This window comes from Lontra canadensis, unplaced genomic scaffold (assembly GCF_010015895.1).
Source record: "Lontra canadensis isolate GAN:19392208 unplaced genomic scaffold, GSC_riverotter_1.0 scaffold60, whole genome shotgun sequence".
NCBI classification, from domain to species: Eukaryota; Metazoa; Chordata; class Mammalia; order Carnivora; family Mustelidae; genus Lontra; species Lontra canadensis.
Genome location: NW_022631054.1, coordinates 3,018,432 through 3,037,905, shown reverse-complemented (window position 1 = coordinate 3,037,905; position 19,474 = coordinate 3,018,432). Strand labels below are relative to the sequence as shown.

Here is a 19,474-nt window from a genome sequence, read left to right as displayed (position 1 = left end):
TGTGCACAGAAGGGGATCTAAGTATTTAAAGATAAGACACATGTTGTACAATACTGACCCTATACACTTTGCATACACAACAGAAGAAACTACAATCTTGCTCAAGGATATAAGATAAAACATAGTAGTGACACTACCCATGGTGACACGTCATTACTTTATGGGTAAATTAGAGGGATTTTCTAAGGTAAATTGGATTATATACCATTTGTATATAATTATATGAGCTGATTATAAAACCTAAGCGAGGGGCGCCTGGGTAGCTCAGTGGATTAAAGCCTCTGCCTTTAGCTCAGGTCATGATCCCAGGGTCCTGGGATAGAGCCCTGCACTGGGCTCTCTGCTCAGCAGGGAGCCTGCTTCCTCCTCTCTCTCTGCCTACTTGTGATCTCTGTCAAATGAATAAATAAAATCTTAAAAACAAACAAAAAAAAACCCTAAGCAATAATATAGTATTGTGATTTAGTCTCCTAACTAAAACCATGTTCTGTAAGAAACAACAATCAAGCTGATATCACACTTCTCTGCAAGCTGGAACACAAAAGCTCAATGATTTTCAAGTTCTAAGAGAAAAAAAAACTTATACCATACAGATTTTATTATGAAAAATACTTAACAAAATGGATTAAAATTATACTGGACACAAGGAACAGAAGCAACTAATTATGATTCAGAAGAAATAAAAAGACCTAGATGGGAAGAACATAAGAAGACACTTCAGAAGACACTTGTTTGTTTAGCAAAAATTCTACGATTCAATTTTCTTCTCTACAGCTCAAAACAGAAACTGCTTTACCTCTCTTTCCCTCCCTCCCAAACAGAAAACAAAAACAAAGACAAAGACTAAAAATATTGCCACTGATGTCAAACAACTAACAAGTTTGTTTATAATATACAGTATCATCCACAATGTCCCCCCCGCCTTTTTTTTGACACTGGTAAACATTTCAAAACCATAGGGACAAAATGGATTAGGGCTTGCCTAAAGCTGAAGGGAGTAGCAAGAGTAGGAATGCTTTTTCTTTCTTTTCTTTTCTTAATTGTAGTATAGTTGACACACAGTGTTAGTTTCAGGTGTACAACACAGTGATACAACAATTCTCTATGTTATACATTATGCTATGCTCACCAGAAGTGTTGCTACCACATCACTAATATGACATGATTAAAATACCACTGACTATATTCCTTATGCTGTACCCTTCATCCCCATAACCTCCTCATTTCCTTACTGGAAGCCTGTACCTCCCATTCCCCTTGACTGCTTTTAGCCCAGCACCACACCCTCTGACAACCACCAGTTTGTTCTCCGTACTTATGGGTCTGGTTCTCCTTTTTGCTTATTCATTTGCTTTATGAGATACCACACACAAGTGAAATCACTTTGTTTTTGTCTTTCTCTGGCTTATTTCACTTAGCCTAATACTCTCCAGGGCCATGCAGGTTGTCACAAATGGCAAGATCTCCTCCTTTTCTATGGTTGAGTAATATTCCATTGTGTACATATACCACATTTTCTTCATCCATTCATCCAGCGATGGACATTAAGGGTGCTCCATATCTTGGCTACTATAAATAATGCCACAATAAACAAGGTTGCATGTACCTCCTCAAATGAGTGTTTTCATTTTCTCTGGGTAAAGACCCAGTAGTGGAATTACTGGATCACACAGTATTTCTATTTTTAGTTTTTTGAGGAACCTCTATACAGATGCTTTCCTGTGGCTGTACAATTTATATTCCCAACAGTGCACAAGGTTTCCTTTTGCTCTACATCCTCACCAACACGTGTTTCTTGTGTTACTTCTGCCATTCTGACAGATATGAGGTGATAGTTCATTGTGATCTTGATTTCTATCTCCCCAAAGATTAGTGATGTTGCACATCTTTTCATGAATCTGGTTAGCCATCTCTACATCTTCTTTGGGAAAATGTATGTTCAGATCCTCTGCCCATTTTTAATCAAATTATTTGGTTCTTTTTCATGTTGTATAAGTTCATTACATATGTGAGATATTAACCCTTTTATTAGGTTTATCATTTGCAAATATCTTCTCCCATTCACTAGGTTGCCTTTCCATTTTACTGGTTTCCTTCACTGTGCAAAAGCTTTTTATTTTGGTATATTTTATTTTTGCTATTATTTCCCTTGCCTGAAGAGACATATCTAGAAAAATGCTGCTAAGATCAAAGTCAAAGAAATTACTGTTTATATTTTCTTCTAGGAGCATTATGGTTTCAGGTCTCACATTTAGGTCCCTAATGCATTTTGAAATTATTTTTTTGTATATGGTGTAAGAAAGTGGTCCAGTTTCATTTTCTGTATGTAACTGTCCAGTTTTTCCTACCACTTACTGAGAAGACTGTTTTTTTCCCTTCTTGACCGCCTTTGTCATAGACTAATTGACCAGATAAACATGGGCTTATTTCTGGGCTTTCTATTCTGCTCCAATGATCTCTGTGTCTAGATCTATGTGTCTAGATGTGGTATCTAGATACATAGATACTAGATACCACAGTACTGGTACTGTACCAGTACTATACATTTTTATTACAGCTTTGTAGTCAATATGGGTACAGGACTTCTTTCTCAGTGATGAAAATGTTCTTAAACTGACTGTGATAGCACAACAATGAAAATATTAAAAACTACTGAACTGTGTGGCTGCTCAACAATGTGCAAGCAGGTAACACTAAAAATACTCTCAATTAAATGACAGGCAAGACTCCAGAATAATATCAACAACTGGGTGACAAAAACTTGTAAGTAACACTTAGTTTGGTGATGATATAATGGTTTTACGAACCATGTTTGAGTGCTTCTTGTCCAACCTGTACATTTATAAATAAGAAATTAGTATAAACAGTTTTTATAAAATTTAGCTATGAAATTAACATCCTACTAGTCATCCCTCACATTTCATATAGATTTAACTGAATTTAAAAGCCAACCCAATTTAATTTTTAAGAGTCTGTAATAACTATTGTGTATACGCAGGGATTTTCTCAATACTATGAAACCAAAAGTAAAAATTTTTTAAATAAACAAGTGTGGATACTGATTTAAGACAAAAAATACCAGTTCATTTTTAATTGTAGAAATAGTCTCATGGGTTCTACCCATTAACTTCAAAACATGTAAATGTTACATGCATAAACTTATAAAATAAAACTTATAACTTTAAAAAGTATGACAGCACAAAGTTAAGAGCATGGGCTCCAGTCTCAGGTCACATGAGCCTGAATCCAACTCTGGCCACTTATCAGATAAACAACTTTTAGACTTAAATTTCTTCATCCATAACATATAAAAATAGTGATACCTACTACCCAAGATTGTCCAGATGATTAAATGAATATATTAAGCATGGTGCTTAGCAAACTGTAAATTCACAATAAATGCAAGCTATAATTATCACACTACTAAAAGATATCTTCCCTTGCTTTAAACATTAGGGTTCACTACAACATTTCACTTATAAACTATATCTACTGCTTAAAATAAAAGGAAAGCTCTAGGCAAATGACTCACCCCCTGTATTGCAAAAATTAAGCACTGGGGATAAAGTACATTTTTAGTTATAAAACAAAACACTGGAAGGAGGGAAAAAATATATATATATACTGTGAATTGGTAAGCATTACCACCCACACCCACCTGAAAAGAAAAAAAAAATCACAATTAGAAATTTATTGGATCTTGGGATAAGTTTTTTTTTATAAAGATTCTACTTATTGGGGAACCTGGGTGGCTCAGCAGGTTAAGCATCTGCCTTCTGCTCAGGTCATGATCCCAGTCCCACATCAGACTCCTTGACAAGCAGGGAGCCTGCTTCTCCCTCTCTCTCTACCTGTCACCCACCCCTGCTTGTACATTCTTGCTCTGTCAAATAAATAATTAAGTAGAGACTGAAAACTGTCAAATGTGCTTCATTTTCTTCCTCTTTTCTAAAACATGATCTTTTCATGACTGGTCCTTTTCTCCTTTTAGTCACAGCCCCAACACCCTAGAAATCAAACAAGAACTCTCAAATTAGGGTGTTCCCCTATTCCCTTCAATTGATCAATAGTAAGAACCTTCATTTCTATTTCTGAAACATCTTGGTGTTTCAGATAAATCTCTACCAGGATGAGCTAACCTATACAAGAAGTCAGGAACTGTTCTTTAAGATCTAAAGGATGATTACCAAGAATTAAAACAGGTGAAAAGGTAGAAGAGAAGATTAAAGAAAAGAACAGCAAATGTAAAGGTTCTTAGAAGGAGCAAGAATAGAAAATTCAAGAAATAGAAACTCTAGGCGAATTAGAATTCGGTGAGTAAAGCAGGCCAGTCTGTAAGATAAAACTAATGCTAACTCATGGGCCAAACACCACAGGACATTCTTCACAGATGGGGTGACCACACTGCACTTAACCAATGGTACCGTTGTTTATGACTATCATATCCATTTAGTTATTAATGTGCTCCTCTTCACTCTCAAAACTGTCTTAGTTTCTCAGTTTGGTCACCCTAAATATTAGTGTTTAGACAATGGTCCTTACCTTAAGTAAAAACACTGGAAGAGATGTCAGGAAATAATTCCTCAGGCTATGGAGTGAAAATAATTTCTCACTCCTACCCAAATTTCTAATCATACCACTCTCCTATTGTTTTTCTACCTACTGGTAATGACACCTACCTGATGAAACCCCATTGCTTCTTCAAAGTGTAGTTCTTCAAGGAAGCCTTGCCTGATAATCAACTGAGGCACATTTAACTTACGTATATGTCAGTATCACTTTCTAGATAAAACTTTTTTCATCCTGGGATACCTACAGGCCCTAATATATTGTATTGTGCTTATTGTAATGCATTAGTGTTATCTTGTATAGTATATTAACCAAATGTCGTTAATTTTGCATTTCTCAATATTTATTATGTAAAATCTGCAATATACATTACAATAGAAAGATTTCTGTGATCAAATAAATACGAGAAATACAAATCTTTTCTCAGTGATTAACATCAGCATCAAAGGTTTGTATGTTTCTAACGAACTTTAACACAAGGTCATTTTTTAATTTAGAAGTATACTCCAAAATAATATTTTTGAGGTTTTCTTAAATAACCTGCCATTGGGGTACTTGGGTGGCTCAGTCAGTTAGGCAACTGACTCTTGATTTCAGCTCAAGTCATGATCCCAGGGTCATGAGATCAAGCCCTACGACAGGCTCTGCACTAGGCAAGGAACCTGCGTAAGATTCTTTCTCTCTCGGGGCACCTGGGTGGCTCAGTGGGTTAAAGCCTCTGCCTTCGGCTCAGGCCATGATCCCAGAGTCTTGGGATCGAGCCCCACATCGGGCTCTCTCCTCTGCAGGGAGCCTGCTTCCTCCTCTCTCTCTCTGCCTGCCTCTCTGCCTACTTGTGATTGCTGTCTGTCAAATAAATAAATAAAATCTTAAAAAAAAAATATATATATATATATACTCTAAAATAAATAAATAAATAAGTAAAAATATTCTGAAAATTTAAAAATACATAAAATTATCTAAGAACTTAACAAAATTTTTCAGACAGTAAACAGATAATATACCATTTTGACAAAAGAAAAAAATTCCATACTATGAAGAATATAATTTCCTTACAAAAGACAGAGGGTGGGGGAATAAGAGGTAAATAGATAAAACAATTATCAAGGACATCTGGAAAAATAAAGCTAAAAAGAATATCAAACAAAATACTGAATTATAATATTAACAAGGAGAAAAGTATGCCCTATCATATATCAAAGGTATAATAAATCAAGTATGTGGTATGGGCATGAAAATTAGTAGATTAATGAAACAATAGAAAACACAAAGTTCAAGGTTTACTTAAGAGTTAGAATATAAAAAAAAGGAGTTAGAATATGACCAGTAATCACTTAAGGTGAGAAAATTTGGATCACCACCTCACACTTTACAACAAAATAAATACCAAACAGATTAAAAACAAATCGAAAAAACAAACACTAGAAGATAGGAAAGTCATATAACCAGAAACAGAAACAAGTTCTCATGAGAAAGATTAATGAACTTGATCACATTTAAAATAGAAACTGGAAATTCTTAAGGGCAATCTGGGGTAAAAGTTTATATTAATAACATTACAATGTCAATATATCCTACTTATAAAGCAGTCTTAGAATCCATTGAAGAATACCAACCAAACTCTTCCCACCATCTTTCCATGCCACAATAATGCTGTACATGAATGTCCTGACAGATGCTCTCAAACGAATTAACAATGCTGAAAAGAGGGGCAGCTGGGTGACTCAGTATGTTAAGTGTTAAGTGTCCGACTCTTGATTCCGGCTCAGGTCATGATCTCAGAGTTGTGAAATAGAGCCCCCTGTCGGCAAGGGGTCTGTTTAGGATTCTCTTTTGCCACCCACCTCACCTGCAAATCCCCAACGTGGGTACAAGTGCACGCTCTCTCTTAAAAAATAAAAAATAAAAATGCAGAAAAAAAGAGGGAAACACTGGGCTCTTATCAGGGGACACTCCAAAGTCATCCTCCCATTTCCAACTGTGATGATGAAGCATAGTTAACACTGGCAAATTTGAAACCACTGATGATCACAGAGCTGGGAAAATTGTGAACCTCATGGGCAGGTTAAAAAAGTGCGGAGTGATCAACCCTAGATTTGATGTACAACTCAAAGATCTAGAAAACTGGCAGAATAATCTGCCCCCAGGCCACCAACGTAGTTTCACTGTACTGACAACCTCAGCTAGCATTATGCACCATGAAGAAGCACAACAAAAACACAGGAGGAAAACCCTGGGACTCTTTTTCTAGGGATGTAGTACAAGCCTACAAATAAAATGTCTTAATGGGAAAAAAAAAAGAAATAACACCCCCCCCCAAAAAAGGCTAAAGACCAGAAATAAGCACAAAACTTAACTCAATCTCACCTGAAAAAATTAAAATGACATACCATTTTCTCTCAGACTAGCAAAAATACAAATAGAGATAAAAATTCCCCTCTTTTTTTAAAACCTAAATATATCTAGGGAATTTCTCAGTGAACAGATCTATCTGTTTAGGGGCACTGGGGTGGCTCAGTCAGTTAAGGGTCTGCCCTCAGATCAGGTCATGATCCCAGGGTCCTGGGATTGAGCCCCATGTTGAGCTTAATGTTCAGTGGGGAGCCTGCATCTCTCTCTCCCTCTGCTACTACCCCTGCTTGCTTATGCATGCTCTCTCTGTCAAATAAATAAATAAAATCTTTAAAAAAAAAAAAAAAGATCTATCCAATTCACTCTAGCGGCCACATAATCTTTTATTATATTATACTGATGCACATGTAGGTTGTTTCCAGCCATTTTTCAATACAGTATTATTTACAGTTGTAAATATGTAAATATGTAAATATTATTTACAGTTGTCATACTTGTACACAGAAACTGGCTTACATATGTGAGTGTATATGTTTGTGTTTGTGTGTGTGTGTGTGTGTGTGTGTGTGTGTGTATAAAATCAATTGCTGGGCGCCTGGGTGGCTCAGCTGGTTGGGCAACTGCCTTCGGCTCAGGTCATGATCACAGAGTCCTGGGATCAAGTCCCACATTGGGCTCCTAGCTCCATAGGGAGTCTGCTTCTCACTCTGACCTCCCCTCTCATGCTCTCTCTCACTCTCTCTCTCTCTCTCTCTCCCAAAAATAAATAAATAAAAATCTTTAAAAAAAAAAAAATCAATTCCTAAAAATGGAATCAAGAGGTTAAAGGGCATAGGCGAGGAAACTCTTTTCTGCCACAGGTCCTGTCCCCATGCATTAATAGAAACACCTTTTTGCAAGAAAAAAAGGGGATGGGGCAGAGGTGAATATAGATTTTTGATAGATGTTACTAAATTGCCCACCAAAAGCATTTCACCAATATATACAGAAACCAATGGGCGGAATTTTTGTGGGGGTTTTTTTAGGGTTTTTTTTTTTTGGAAAATTTTATTTCTTTATTTGTCAGAGAGACAGAAAGAACAAGTGAGCACAAACAGAGAGATCAGCAGGCAGAGGGAGAAGCAGGCTCCCCACCGAGCCAGGAGCCCGATGTGGGACTCAATCCCAGGACCCAGGGATCACAACCTGAGCTGAAGGCAGCCGCCCAACCAACAGAGCCACCCAGGTGTCCCAGAATTCTTGTTTCTTAAGCATTTCTCCACAACTTGGTATGAAGTGTTTTTCATCATTCTCAGTTTGGTAGGGAAAAATGTAACCTCATTGCTTAAATTTGCATTTTGTTGTGATATTTTCCATTTAATCATTTCCATTTTCATTTTTAAATTTTTGAATAAGAATCTTTCTGAATAGTTATTAACCATTTGTGATTGTTTCTATCAACTGCCTGATTATGGAATATTTTAGGAGATCCTGAGGCAGGGGTTCCCAAACCATTACAGTTAGTTGTTAAAACTTAGCAAGAACCTCACTCTATGCCTGGCACTTTTTTCCAAGCACTTTACACGACCTAATTCAATTTAGTCTCCCCAAAATCTGATCAAATAAGTACTGTTAGCACCTCTATTTTATAGATGAAGAAATGCAATTCTGAGAATTTAAGGGAACATACATAAATATATTTATACAAAGAGCTCTGAAAAAGGCTCCCTAAAAAAAGTCCAAACATCCAAAATCTGGCTCCTCCTACATCAACTGCTTCATCTTTTCCTGCTTTCATATTCCCATTGCCTCCCTACCCCAAAAGCAAATGCTCTAGTTATTACAAAACAGCAGTAGCTTACCTAGTCTTTCTGGTAGTTTCATGCCTCTCAACCATTACACACAGTGCTTTAGCTTTTCTAGTCATATTTCCACAATAAACATCTATTCAGCTATCCTGACTGAACTAAAGTTACAACTCATTAATAATGCCATAATCTCACACAATGCACATATGCCCAACTTTCTGAACAAGGTAAAATTCACAACTCTCTTTCACAGCACTACTACAGCAGGTCTGTCTAGAATAGCACTATAAAAAATTTACTCTAAAGTTGGGAATGCTATATGGAATCAAGTTCCCATACACATTTCTGAAGCTGTAACATGAAATGTCCCATTCTTGTTGTAGATCAATCTGCAGACAACAGGGTGTGGAGTTTTAACCCCACTCTGGAGACCATCTAAAACAGAACCCAATTTTTAAAAATGCTGTTTTTATACAAAAGCCTCTAGAGTTATATAAAAATTAAAAATATCTAGTTTCTTTCAACCTAAATTAAATCAAGACTCTATAAAGAATTAGAGATTTGACATTTCTCAAAGAAGGAAACAGGTCAGGGGTGCCTGGGTGGCTGAGTCCTTTGGTCGCCTGCCTTGGGCTCAGATCATGATCCCAGGGTCCTGGGATGGAGTCCCGTGTCGGGCTCCCTGCTTAACAGAGAGGAAGTCTGCTTCTCCCTTTCCCTCTACTCCTTTCCCCTGCTCATGCTTGACTCTCACTCTCAATAAATTTAAAAAGTCTGAAAAAAAAGAAAAAAGAAAAGGAAACAGGTTAAAGTATATGCTACTCCAGAGAGATTTTTGTGTTGGATACTGCTGTAAGCCTAGCACCTATAATAATGATTAGTATAAAACAGAAGTTCAATAAACTTTTACTGAATAAATGAACTATTTTTATTAGTTAATAAGTAATTTAAAGGGGGCACCTGGGTGGCTCAGTTGGTTAAGCAAATGACTGCCTTCAGCTCAGGTCATGATCCCAGGGTCCTAGGAAAGAGCCTCACATCGGGCTCCCTGCTCAGAGGGGAGTCTGCTTCTCCCTCTCTCTCTGCCCCCCCCCAACTTGTGCATACTCTCTGTCTCTGTCTCAAATAAAAAGATAAAAATCTTTAAAAAAATAAAAGTCAGTAATTTAAACCTTTTTTAAAATAAAAACTTGATCATCCGAAGAGTGTACCTTTAAAAATTACAAAAGCGTGCCTGGGTGGCTTAGGCAGTTGAATGTCCAACTCTTCATTTCGACTCCGTTCGTGATCTTAGGATCCTGGGATCTGGCCCACATCAGGTTCTACACTCAGCACAAAGTCTGCTTGCTCCTCTCCCTCCCCTTCTGTGCATGCAAACGCTCTCTCACTCTCTCTCAAATAAATAAGATCTTTAAGATAAAAATAAAATTTACAAGACTCTCAAAGATTAAGCAGAAACTTCAAAATGTTTTTTATACTAGCAAGAGACCACTCAAAATTAAATGTCTTACCTCTTTCCTTCAACCCCAAATGGTAATGCTTGTCTTTCCTTACTATTATTCCAATTTAAACATCCCTTACTTATACTTTCAAATTTGTTCATACCAATGATCTTTATAATCATTTTATCAAGTTAGAAAATGTAACAAAACAGTATTCACTTTGAACTGCAGCGCAGAACCATGAAAAAGACCCTGCAAGCTGAAACTGAGCAATCTCATTAATCAGAGGGGGGAAAAAAATCACAACTGTTCTGTGAACTTTAAAATTTCTGTCATAACATTTAAAACCATTTAAGACTTTTTAACTGTCAATTATAAATGCACAGGAAAATGGCAAGTATTGTGTGATTAATATTTACTATTTTATAATTTAAAATAGAACAAACATTTAAAATAAGAGTGTTCTCTTTTTTCTAAAAAAAACTTACCAAGGGTAGGCAGTTCTTGCCTTCTCATTTTCCTCACATAACTTATCACACAGATTAAACAGGTTTTCTATGCCTTGGCAAATTCTCTACATCTGTTTGAAGTATGGTTCAGCTTCCAACCTTTTACCCTTTGACTTTCAAATATTTTGTCAAATATTTCCAAGAATTTCTTTAATGTGGAATTTTTGCTAGAATCACTTCCTCTGGGACATCTTCATCCTTTCTATCACAATGACTTTCCTCACTCATGTTGATAAATTCACCTTTACTGTAAGTTCCCTGGGCTTCATATGAATACTGTTCCCTTTATGACCACTGTATCATTCATCACATTAAGTTACTGATGGCCTGCATTCCCAAACAGATCTATCGCACATTAAACTGTTGATGATAATTACTTGCTCATTAATCTTTGGAATCTGGGTGTGAAGTTCGTTTATCATCCCAATTTGCTCTAGTAGCTTAATCCATGCTGATTCTGAAAAGAAACCATCGTTCACTAGCAATAAAAAGTTCTTCAGTCTCCTTTTCTTTAGTTTTCTTTCATGCAGCAAATAAACTTCAACACTAATAAATAATAGCTAAGCTGAGTTCCTATTACAATTTAAATCTAATGATGTTAAAGTGATTTTACCTTGTTTTTTATATTCTTCCAAGTTTTTCAATATAGTTCATATTATACCTTCATATAGGCCTATAACTTCATATAGTGACCTATACTCACTTACCTGTCACTGTTTTCAAATCATCTATGATATCCAAATTTTCAAATCTAGTGTTATCACTTTTCATTTCTTCACTGCACTTTCATCTTTGTTGGTCAACCCTCCCCTCTGATTACCCAGTTTTGTGAAATGCCACACAGATTTACCATTAGAAGACAAAGAAGTAACACAACTACATCCTTTGCTATTTATGCAAGAACTAAACAGACGCAGTGACCAATCTCCAAGACTTTGAGAGAAGTAACATATTCATAACTGACATCTATTAATTACCTACTGATTTGTGAACTGAAGAGCTAGCACAGTTTATACACTACACAAAAACTGAGAGTTCGCATACCACGAAAATGGCATATGAAATGTGTTGTTAGGGAACTGGTATTATTTAACAAAACCGTGGCAACAAAACCTCAAGCAAAGTAAGCACAAACTAAACAAAGAAAAAAGTAGTTAGATGTGGAAAATATTTGCTGTCAAGTATGTGACAGGTCTCAAAAAAGACCGTAAATATCAGTATTTTTCCATTCTAGTCATTGATCTGCTACTAACATACTTACAGACCTTAAGCAAGAAACTTACTTCCTTGGTGTCTCACATTTTTCAACCCATGTAATTAATGAAATTGATCTACAAAATCCTAAAAGTTCTCTCCAAACTTTGAAACTTGATGCTCACAATTCACTCCAAGTGAGGCATAAATTAAGAAAACAAATTGGTGTAATGGAGAATGAAAATTTGGTAAAGATACAATAAAAGTAGATCTCATTTTCTCTCCATAATGGCATTTCCTAACTAAATGATTTTTTAGGACATTAAAAAATCTTCCTTTAAAATGGAATCATATCAGGGGCACCTAGTTTGCTCAGTCAGTTAAGGGTCCGACACTTGGTTTCAGCTGAGGTCATTATCTCATGGGTCTTAGGATCAAGCCCTGTTGGGCTCCCTACTCAGTGGGGAGTCTGCTTGAACATTCTCTCGTCCTGCTCCTCCCCCAACTCAAATGCATTCACACTCAAGCTCTCTCTAAATAATAAATCTTTTTAAAATAAACAAATGAGGGGCGCCTGGATGGCTCAGTGGGTTAAAGCCTCTGCCTTCGGCTCAGGTCATGATCTCAGTGTCCTGGATCAAGCCCCGAATCAGGCTCTCTGCTCAGCGGGAAGCCTGCCTCTCCCTATCTCTCTGCCTGCCTCTCTGCCAACTTGTGATCTCTGTCTGTCAAATAAATAAATAAAATCTTTTTTAAAATAAATAAATAAAAATAAAATAAGCAAATGAAAATTTTAAAAATATGTCTATTTTATTCATTGTAAAACTTACGTAAAGTTAATAATTGTCCCCACTGAAATTACTTTGACATGAACTAAAAATTAAATAGGCTTGACTACTCCATCAAAACAAAACTATCAACTTATAGTAAATAAACCTAGCATTTCTTTTTTTTTTTTTTAAGACTTTTATTTATTTATTTGACAGACAGAGATCACAAGTAGTCAGAGAGGCAGGCAGAGAGAGAAGAGGAAGCAGGCTCCCCACTGAGCAGAGAGCCCGATGTGGGGCTCGATCCCAGGACCCTGGGATCATGACCCAAATGGAAGGCAGAGGCTTTAACCCACTGAGCCACCCAGGCGCCCCCCCCTAGCATTTCTGATTCATATTTCATGTGCTGTCAGCATGCTTTATTAGTAATGCTTCTTTTTTATTTTTTTAAGATTTTAGTTACTTATTTGACAGAGAGAGTACAAGGAGGGGGAGTGGCAGGCAGAGGGAGCGGGAGAAGCAGCCTGATGTGGGGCTCAAACACAGGACCCCAGGATCATGACCTAAGCCAAAGGCAGATGTTTGACTGAGCCACCTAGGCACTTCAGTTTAATAATGTTTCTTAAAGGTTGTGTAGAATAAAAACCAAAGTTCTAAGTAAAAGCAGGTGAGGTAAGCTGGATTTTACAAATTAATAATTCTATAAAATGAAGCAACTGAATTAATTTCAAGTTCAAAAATTTCTGAACTCAGCCATTAGATAATGTTTTATTACGGCACCCATCAGTCAGTACAGCATGCGAGTCCTGATCTCAGGATTGTGAGTGCAAGCCCCATGTTGGGTGAACTTACTCTAAAAAAAATTGGGACTGGGAGGAAGATGGCCAAGGAGTAGGAGACCTAAATATCATCAGGTCCCAGGAGTTCGGCTAGATAGTTATCAAACCATTCTGAACACCTACAAACTCAACAGGAGATAGAAGAGACGAGCAGCAATTCTAGGAACAGAAAATCAACCACTTTCTAGAAGGTAGGACATGCAGAGAAGTGAATCCAAGGCGATATTTAGAAAGAGAGACCACGAGGGGAGGGGTCGGTTCCCAGCAAGGGGTAAAACAGCAGAACACAAAATGAGAACTTTTAGAAGTCTACTCCACTGAGGGGCATCACTCCAAAGGCTAAGAGGGGGATGGAGCCCTTGCACCAACAGTGTGGTCTCAGGACCCACGGGGCCACAAAAAGACCAGGGGTGTCTAAGTGTGGCAGAGCTCCCTGGTATCAGAGCAGGGAAGCCAGCTGCAGAGAGGGAGCCAAGGAGTGGGCTCTCAGCTCAGGGTCACCTTAAACCGTGATCCAAGGCACAGTCAGGCCACTGCTCTTCGAGCAGAAACCCCACAAGTGGCTGATCCAGGGAGACCCCCACCTTCCTCATCTGGGAGGAGTGGCGCAGGAGTGCACTACAGGAATCTGCTGAGTTTGGAGATTCCAAATGGGGCCATGCATGAGATAGAAATGCTTGTTCACAGGCCAGGTGAGCATGGAGTACGGACAGAGACCAGAGAGATGGAAGATATTCATTACTTTTCTCTGAGGGTGCACTAAGGAGTGGGGCCCTGAGCTCTCAGGTCCTACCGGGCAGAGACTGGGAGGCCGCAATTTTCATTCCCATCCTCCAAAGCTGAACAGAGAGCATTCAGGGAACAAAAGCTACCAAGAGCAAAACCGAGCAAATTACTTAGCCTGGCCCCTGGCAAGGGCGGTACAATTCCACCTGGGGCAAAGACATTTGAGAATCACTGTAACAGGCCCCTCCACCAGAAGATGAGCAAGAATATCCAGACAAGACCAAGTTCACTAATCAGTGAGACCCATGGAACTCCAGAGCTAGGAGAAAGCAACAACTACAATTCATGGCTTTGTCCCCAAGATTCTATAGTCTTTCAAAGTTAATTTTTTAAATTTTACTTTTCTCTTATTCTTTTTAATTTTTCCTCAATCCTATTTTAACCTTATTTAACTCTTTTATCTTATCAATACCTGTTTAAAAATCTTTTTTAAATTAAAAATCTTTTAAAATGTTCATTATTATAGTCATATTCTACTCCTTCATTGTATTTAACCTTATTTTTTGTATACATATAGCTTTCTCTTCCTTCAAAATTTTGGGATAAAGTTTTATCTAACAGATCAAAATATACCCTATACCTAGTGCATGGCAATGTTCTAGTCTCCAACCTGATGATGTTCTTTCCTTCTTTTCTTTACTCAACCAACTTCTTATCAATTCCTCTTTAAGAATCATTTTTTTAATTTTCATTTTTACATTCATATTCCATCCCTTCATCATGTTTACCCTTATTTTTGTACACATTTAAGTTTTTCTTTCTTTGAAATTATAGGAGGTAGTGTCTTCTAACAGACCAAAATACACCCAAAATCAAGTGTGTGGTTCTGTTCTATTCACCAGTCTAATATATCTGTGTGTGTGTGTGTGTGTGTGTGTGTGTGTGTGTGTTTATATAACTATTGTTTCCTTTTTTTCCCGCCTTTCTTCTTCCCCTGGTTTCAGGTCTCTTCAGATTTGGTTAGTGAATATCTTTCTGTAGTCACTGCTACACTTTTAGTATTTTGTTCTCTCATTCACCTATTCTTATCTGGATAAAGTGACAAGGGAGAAAAACTCACAACAAAAAAAAGAACAAGAGGCAATACCAATGGCTAGGGACCTAATCAATACAGACATTAGTAATATGTCAGAGTTCAGAATGATGATTATCAAAGTGCTAGGTGGGCTTAAAAAAAGCATGGAGGACACCAGAGAATCACTTTCTGGAGAAATAAAAGAACTAAAATCTAACCAAGCTGAAATCAAAAAAGGTGTTAATGAGGTGTAATCAAAAATGGAGGCTTTTTAAAATATTTCATTTATTTATTTGAAAGAGAGCAACACAGAGAGAGAGGGAACACAAGCAGGGGGAGTGAGAGTGGGAGAAGCAGGCTTCCCATCAAGCAGGGAGCTCAATACAGGGCTTGATCCCTGGACTCTGTGATCATGCCCTGAGCCGAAAGCAGATGCCTAAGGACTGAGCCACCCAGGCACCCCAAAAATGGAGGCTCTTACTACTAGGATAAATGAGGCAGAAGAGAGAATTAGTGATATAGAAGACCAAGTAATAGAGAATAAAGAAGCTGAGAAAAAGAGACAAACAACTACTGGACCACAAGGGGAGAATTCGAGAGATAAGTGATACCATAAGATGAAACAATATTAGAATAATTGGGATCCCAAAAGGAGAAAGAGAGGGCCAGAAAGTATATTGAAGTAAATTACAGCAGAGGATTTCCCTAATTTGGCAAAGGAACAAGCATCAAAATCCAGGAGGCATAGAGAAGCCCCCTCAAAATCAATAAAGACAGATCCACACCCCATCATCTAATAGTAAAACTTATAAGTCTCAGTGACAAAGAGAAAATCCTGAAAGCAGCTCAGGACAAGAGGTCTGTAACATACAACGATAGAAATATTAGATTGGCAGCAGACCTATCCACAGAGACCTGGCAGACCAGAAAGTGTCGCAGCCGGCGCAACAAATTGACCAGGAACGTGAGGGTAAGAGGATGGTGAAAAGAAATTAAGAGACAAAGAGATGGGGGCAGGAGGAGCACTGAGAAGGATGTCCAACAGTGCTCCTCCTGCCCCCATCTCTTTGTCTCTTAATTTCTTTTCACCATCCTCTTACCCTCACGTTCCTAGTCGATTTGTCGCACCGGCCGCGACTAGAAAGGACTGGCATGATATACTCAGAGCACTAATGAAAAAAGATGCAGCCAAGAATACTATATCCCGCTAAGCTGTCGTTAAAAATAGGAGAGATAAAAAGCCTCCAGGACAAACAAAAACTAAAAGAATTCACAAACACCAAGCCAGTCCTGCAGGAAATATTGAAAGGGGTCCTCGAAGCAAAGAGAGCCTAAAAATAACAGACCAGAAAGGAACAGAGATAATACACAGTAACAGTCAGTTTACAGGCAATACAATGGCACTAAGTTCGTATCTTTCAATAGTTACCCTGAATGTAAATGGGCTAAATGCTCCAATCAAAAGACAAAGGGTATCAGAATGGGTAAAAAAATAAGACGTGTCAGCAAGAAACTCATTTTAGACCCAAAGACACCTCCAGATTTAAAGTTTTGGACTGGAAAACAATTTACCATGCTAATGGACATCAAAAGAAAGCTGGAGTGGCAATCCTTATATCAGAACAATTAGATTTTAAGCCAAAGACTGTAGTAAGACATAAGAAGGACACTATATTATTCTTAAACGGTCTGTCCAACAAGAAGTTCTAACAATTTTAAATATTTATGCCCCTAACATGGGAGCAGCCAACTATATAAACCAATTAATGACAAAATCAGGGGTGCCTGGGTGGCTCAGTGGGTTAAGCCTCTGCCTTCAGCTCAGGTCATAATCTCAGGGTCCTGGGATTGAGCCCCTCATCGGGCTCTCTGCTCAGCAGGGAGCCTGCTTCCCCCTCTCTCTCTGCCTGTCTCTGCCTACTTGTCAAATAAATAAATAAAATATTTTTTAAAAAATAACAAAATCAAAGAAATATATCAACAATAATAAATAACAGTAGGGGACTTTAACAGCCCCCTCACTGAAATGGACAGATAATCATCTAAGCAAAAGATCAACAAAGAAATAAAGGCTTTAAATGACACACTGGACCAGATGGACATCCCAGATACATTCAGAACATTCCATCCCAAAGCAACAGAATACACATTCTTCTCTAGTGCACATGGAACATTCTCGAGAATAGATCACATCCTGAGTCACAAGTCAGGTCTCACCGGGTACCAAAAGACTGGGATCATTCCCTGCATATTTTCAGACCACAGTGCTTTGAAACTAGAACTCAACCTCAAATACATGGAGGCTAAAGAGCATCCTACTAAAGAATGAATGGGTCAACCAGAAAATTAAAGAAGAATTGAAAAAATTCATGGCAACAAATGAAAATGAAAACACAGCAAAATCGGTCCTGAAAGAAAGTATATAGCAATACAAGCCTTTCCCAAGAAACAAGAAAGGTCTCAAGTACACAATTTAACCCTACACCTAAAGGAGCTGGAGAAAGAACAGCAAAGAATGCCTAAACCCAACAGAAGAAGAGAAATAATAAAGATCAGAGCAGAAATCAATGAAATAGAAACCAAGAAAACAGTAGAACAAATCATTGAAACTAGGAGCTGGTTCTTTGAAAGAATTAGTAAGATGGCTAAACCCCTGGCCAGACTTCTCAAAAACAAAAGAGAAAGGTCTCAAATCAATAAAATCATGAATGAAAACTGAACCAGGAAGAAACAGAAAATCTGAACAGACCCAATAACCAGTAATGGGTCATCAAAAATCTCTCAATAAACAAGAGCCCAGAGCCAGAGGGCTTCCCAAGGGAATTCTACCAAACACTGAAAGAAGAATTAATACCTCTTCTCCTGAAACTGTTTCAAGAAGAGAAATGGAAGGAAAACTTCCAAACTCATGTTATGAGGCCAGCATTACCTTGATCCCAAAACTAGGGATCCCAAGGACCCTATCAAAAAGGAGAATTACAGAACAATATCCTTGATGAACACGGGTGCAAAATTTCTCACCAAAAAGTAGCCAATAGGATCCAACAGTACACTAAAAGGATTATTCACCACAACCAAGAGGGATTTACTCCTGGGTTGCAAGGTTGGTTCAACACCCGCAAATCAATCAATGTGATATAATACATTAATAAAATAAAGAACAAGAACCATATGATAGTCTCAACAGATGCTGAAAAAGCTTGACAAAATACAGCATCCTTTCTTGATCAAAAATTCCTCAAAGTGTAGGGATAGAGGGTACATACCTCAATATCATAAAAGTCATCTATGAAAAACCCACAGTGAGTATCATTCCCAATGGGGAAAAACTGAGAGCTTTCCCCTAAGGTCAGGAACACAGCAGGACTGTCCACTATCACCACTGCTATTCAACATAGTACTAGAAGTCCTAGCCTCAGCAATCAGACAACAAAAAGAAATAAAAGGCATCTGAATCAGCAAAGAAGTCAAACCCTCAATCTTTGCAGATGATATGATACTTTATTTGGAAAACTCAAGACTCCACTCCAAAACTGCTAGAACTTATACAGGGATTCAGTAAAGTGTCAGAATACAAAATCAATGCACAGAAATCAGTTGCATTTCTATACACCGATAGCAAGAGACAAAAAAGAAATTAAGGAGTTGATCCCATTTACAACTGCACCTAAAACAGTAAGATACCTAGGAATAAACCTAACCAAAGAGGCAAAGAGTCTATACTCAGCAAACTATAAAGTACTCACAAAAGAAACTGAGGAAGACACAAAGAAATGGAAAAACGTTCCATTCTCATGGATTGGAAGAACAAATATTGTGAAAATGTCTATGCTACCTAAAGCAATCTACACATTTAATGCAATCCCTATCAAAATTCCATCATTTTTTTTTCAAAGAAATGAAACAAATAATTCTAAAATTTATATGGAACCAGAAAAGACACTGAATAGCTAGAGGAATGTTGAAAAAGAAAACCAAACTGGGCAGCATCACAATTCCAGACTTCAAGCTCTATTACAAAGCTGTAATCATCAAGACTGTATGGTACTGGCACAAAAACAGACTCACAGATCAATGGAACAGAATAGAGAGCCCAGAAATGGACCCTCAACTCTATGGTCAACTAATCTTTGACAAAGCAGGAAAGAATGTCCTATAGAAAAAGACAGTCTCTTCAACAAATGGTGTTGGGAAAATCAAATAGCCACATG

The 19,474-nt window shown here is 37.6% G+C and overlaps 1 protein-coding gene across 3 annotated transcripts in view; it reads right to left on the bottom strand.

Annotated features, from left to right (window-relative positions):
• Positions 1-19,474, bottom strand: part of ZMYM4 (zinc finger MYM-type containing 4) — a 150,097-nt gene that overhangs the window by 87,634 nt on the left and 42,989 nt on the right. The gene's annotated exons all lie outside the window — the stretch shown is intronic.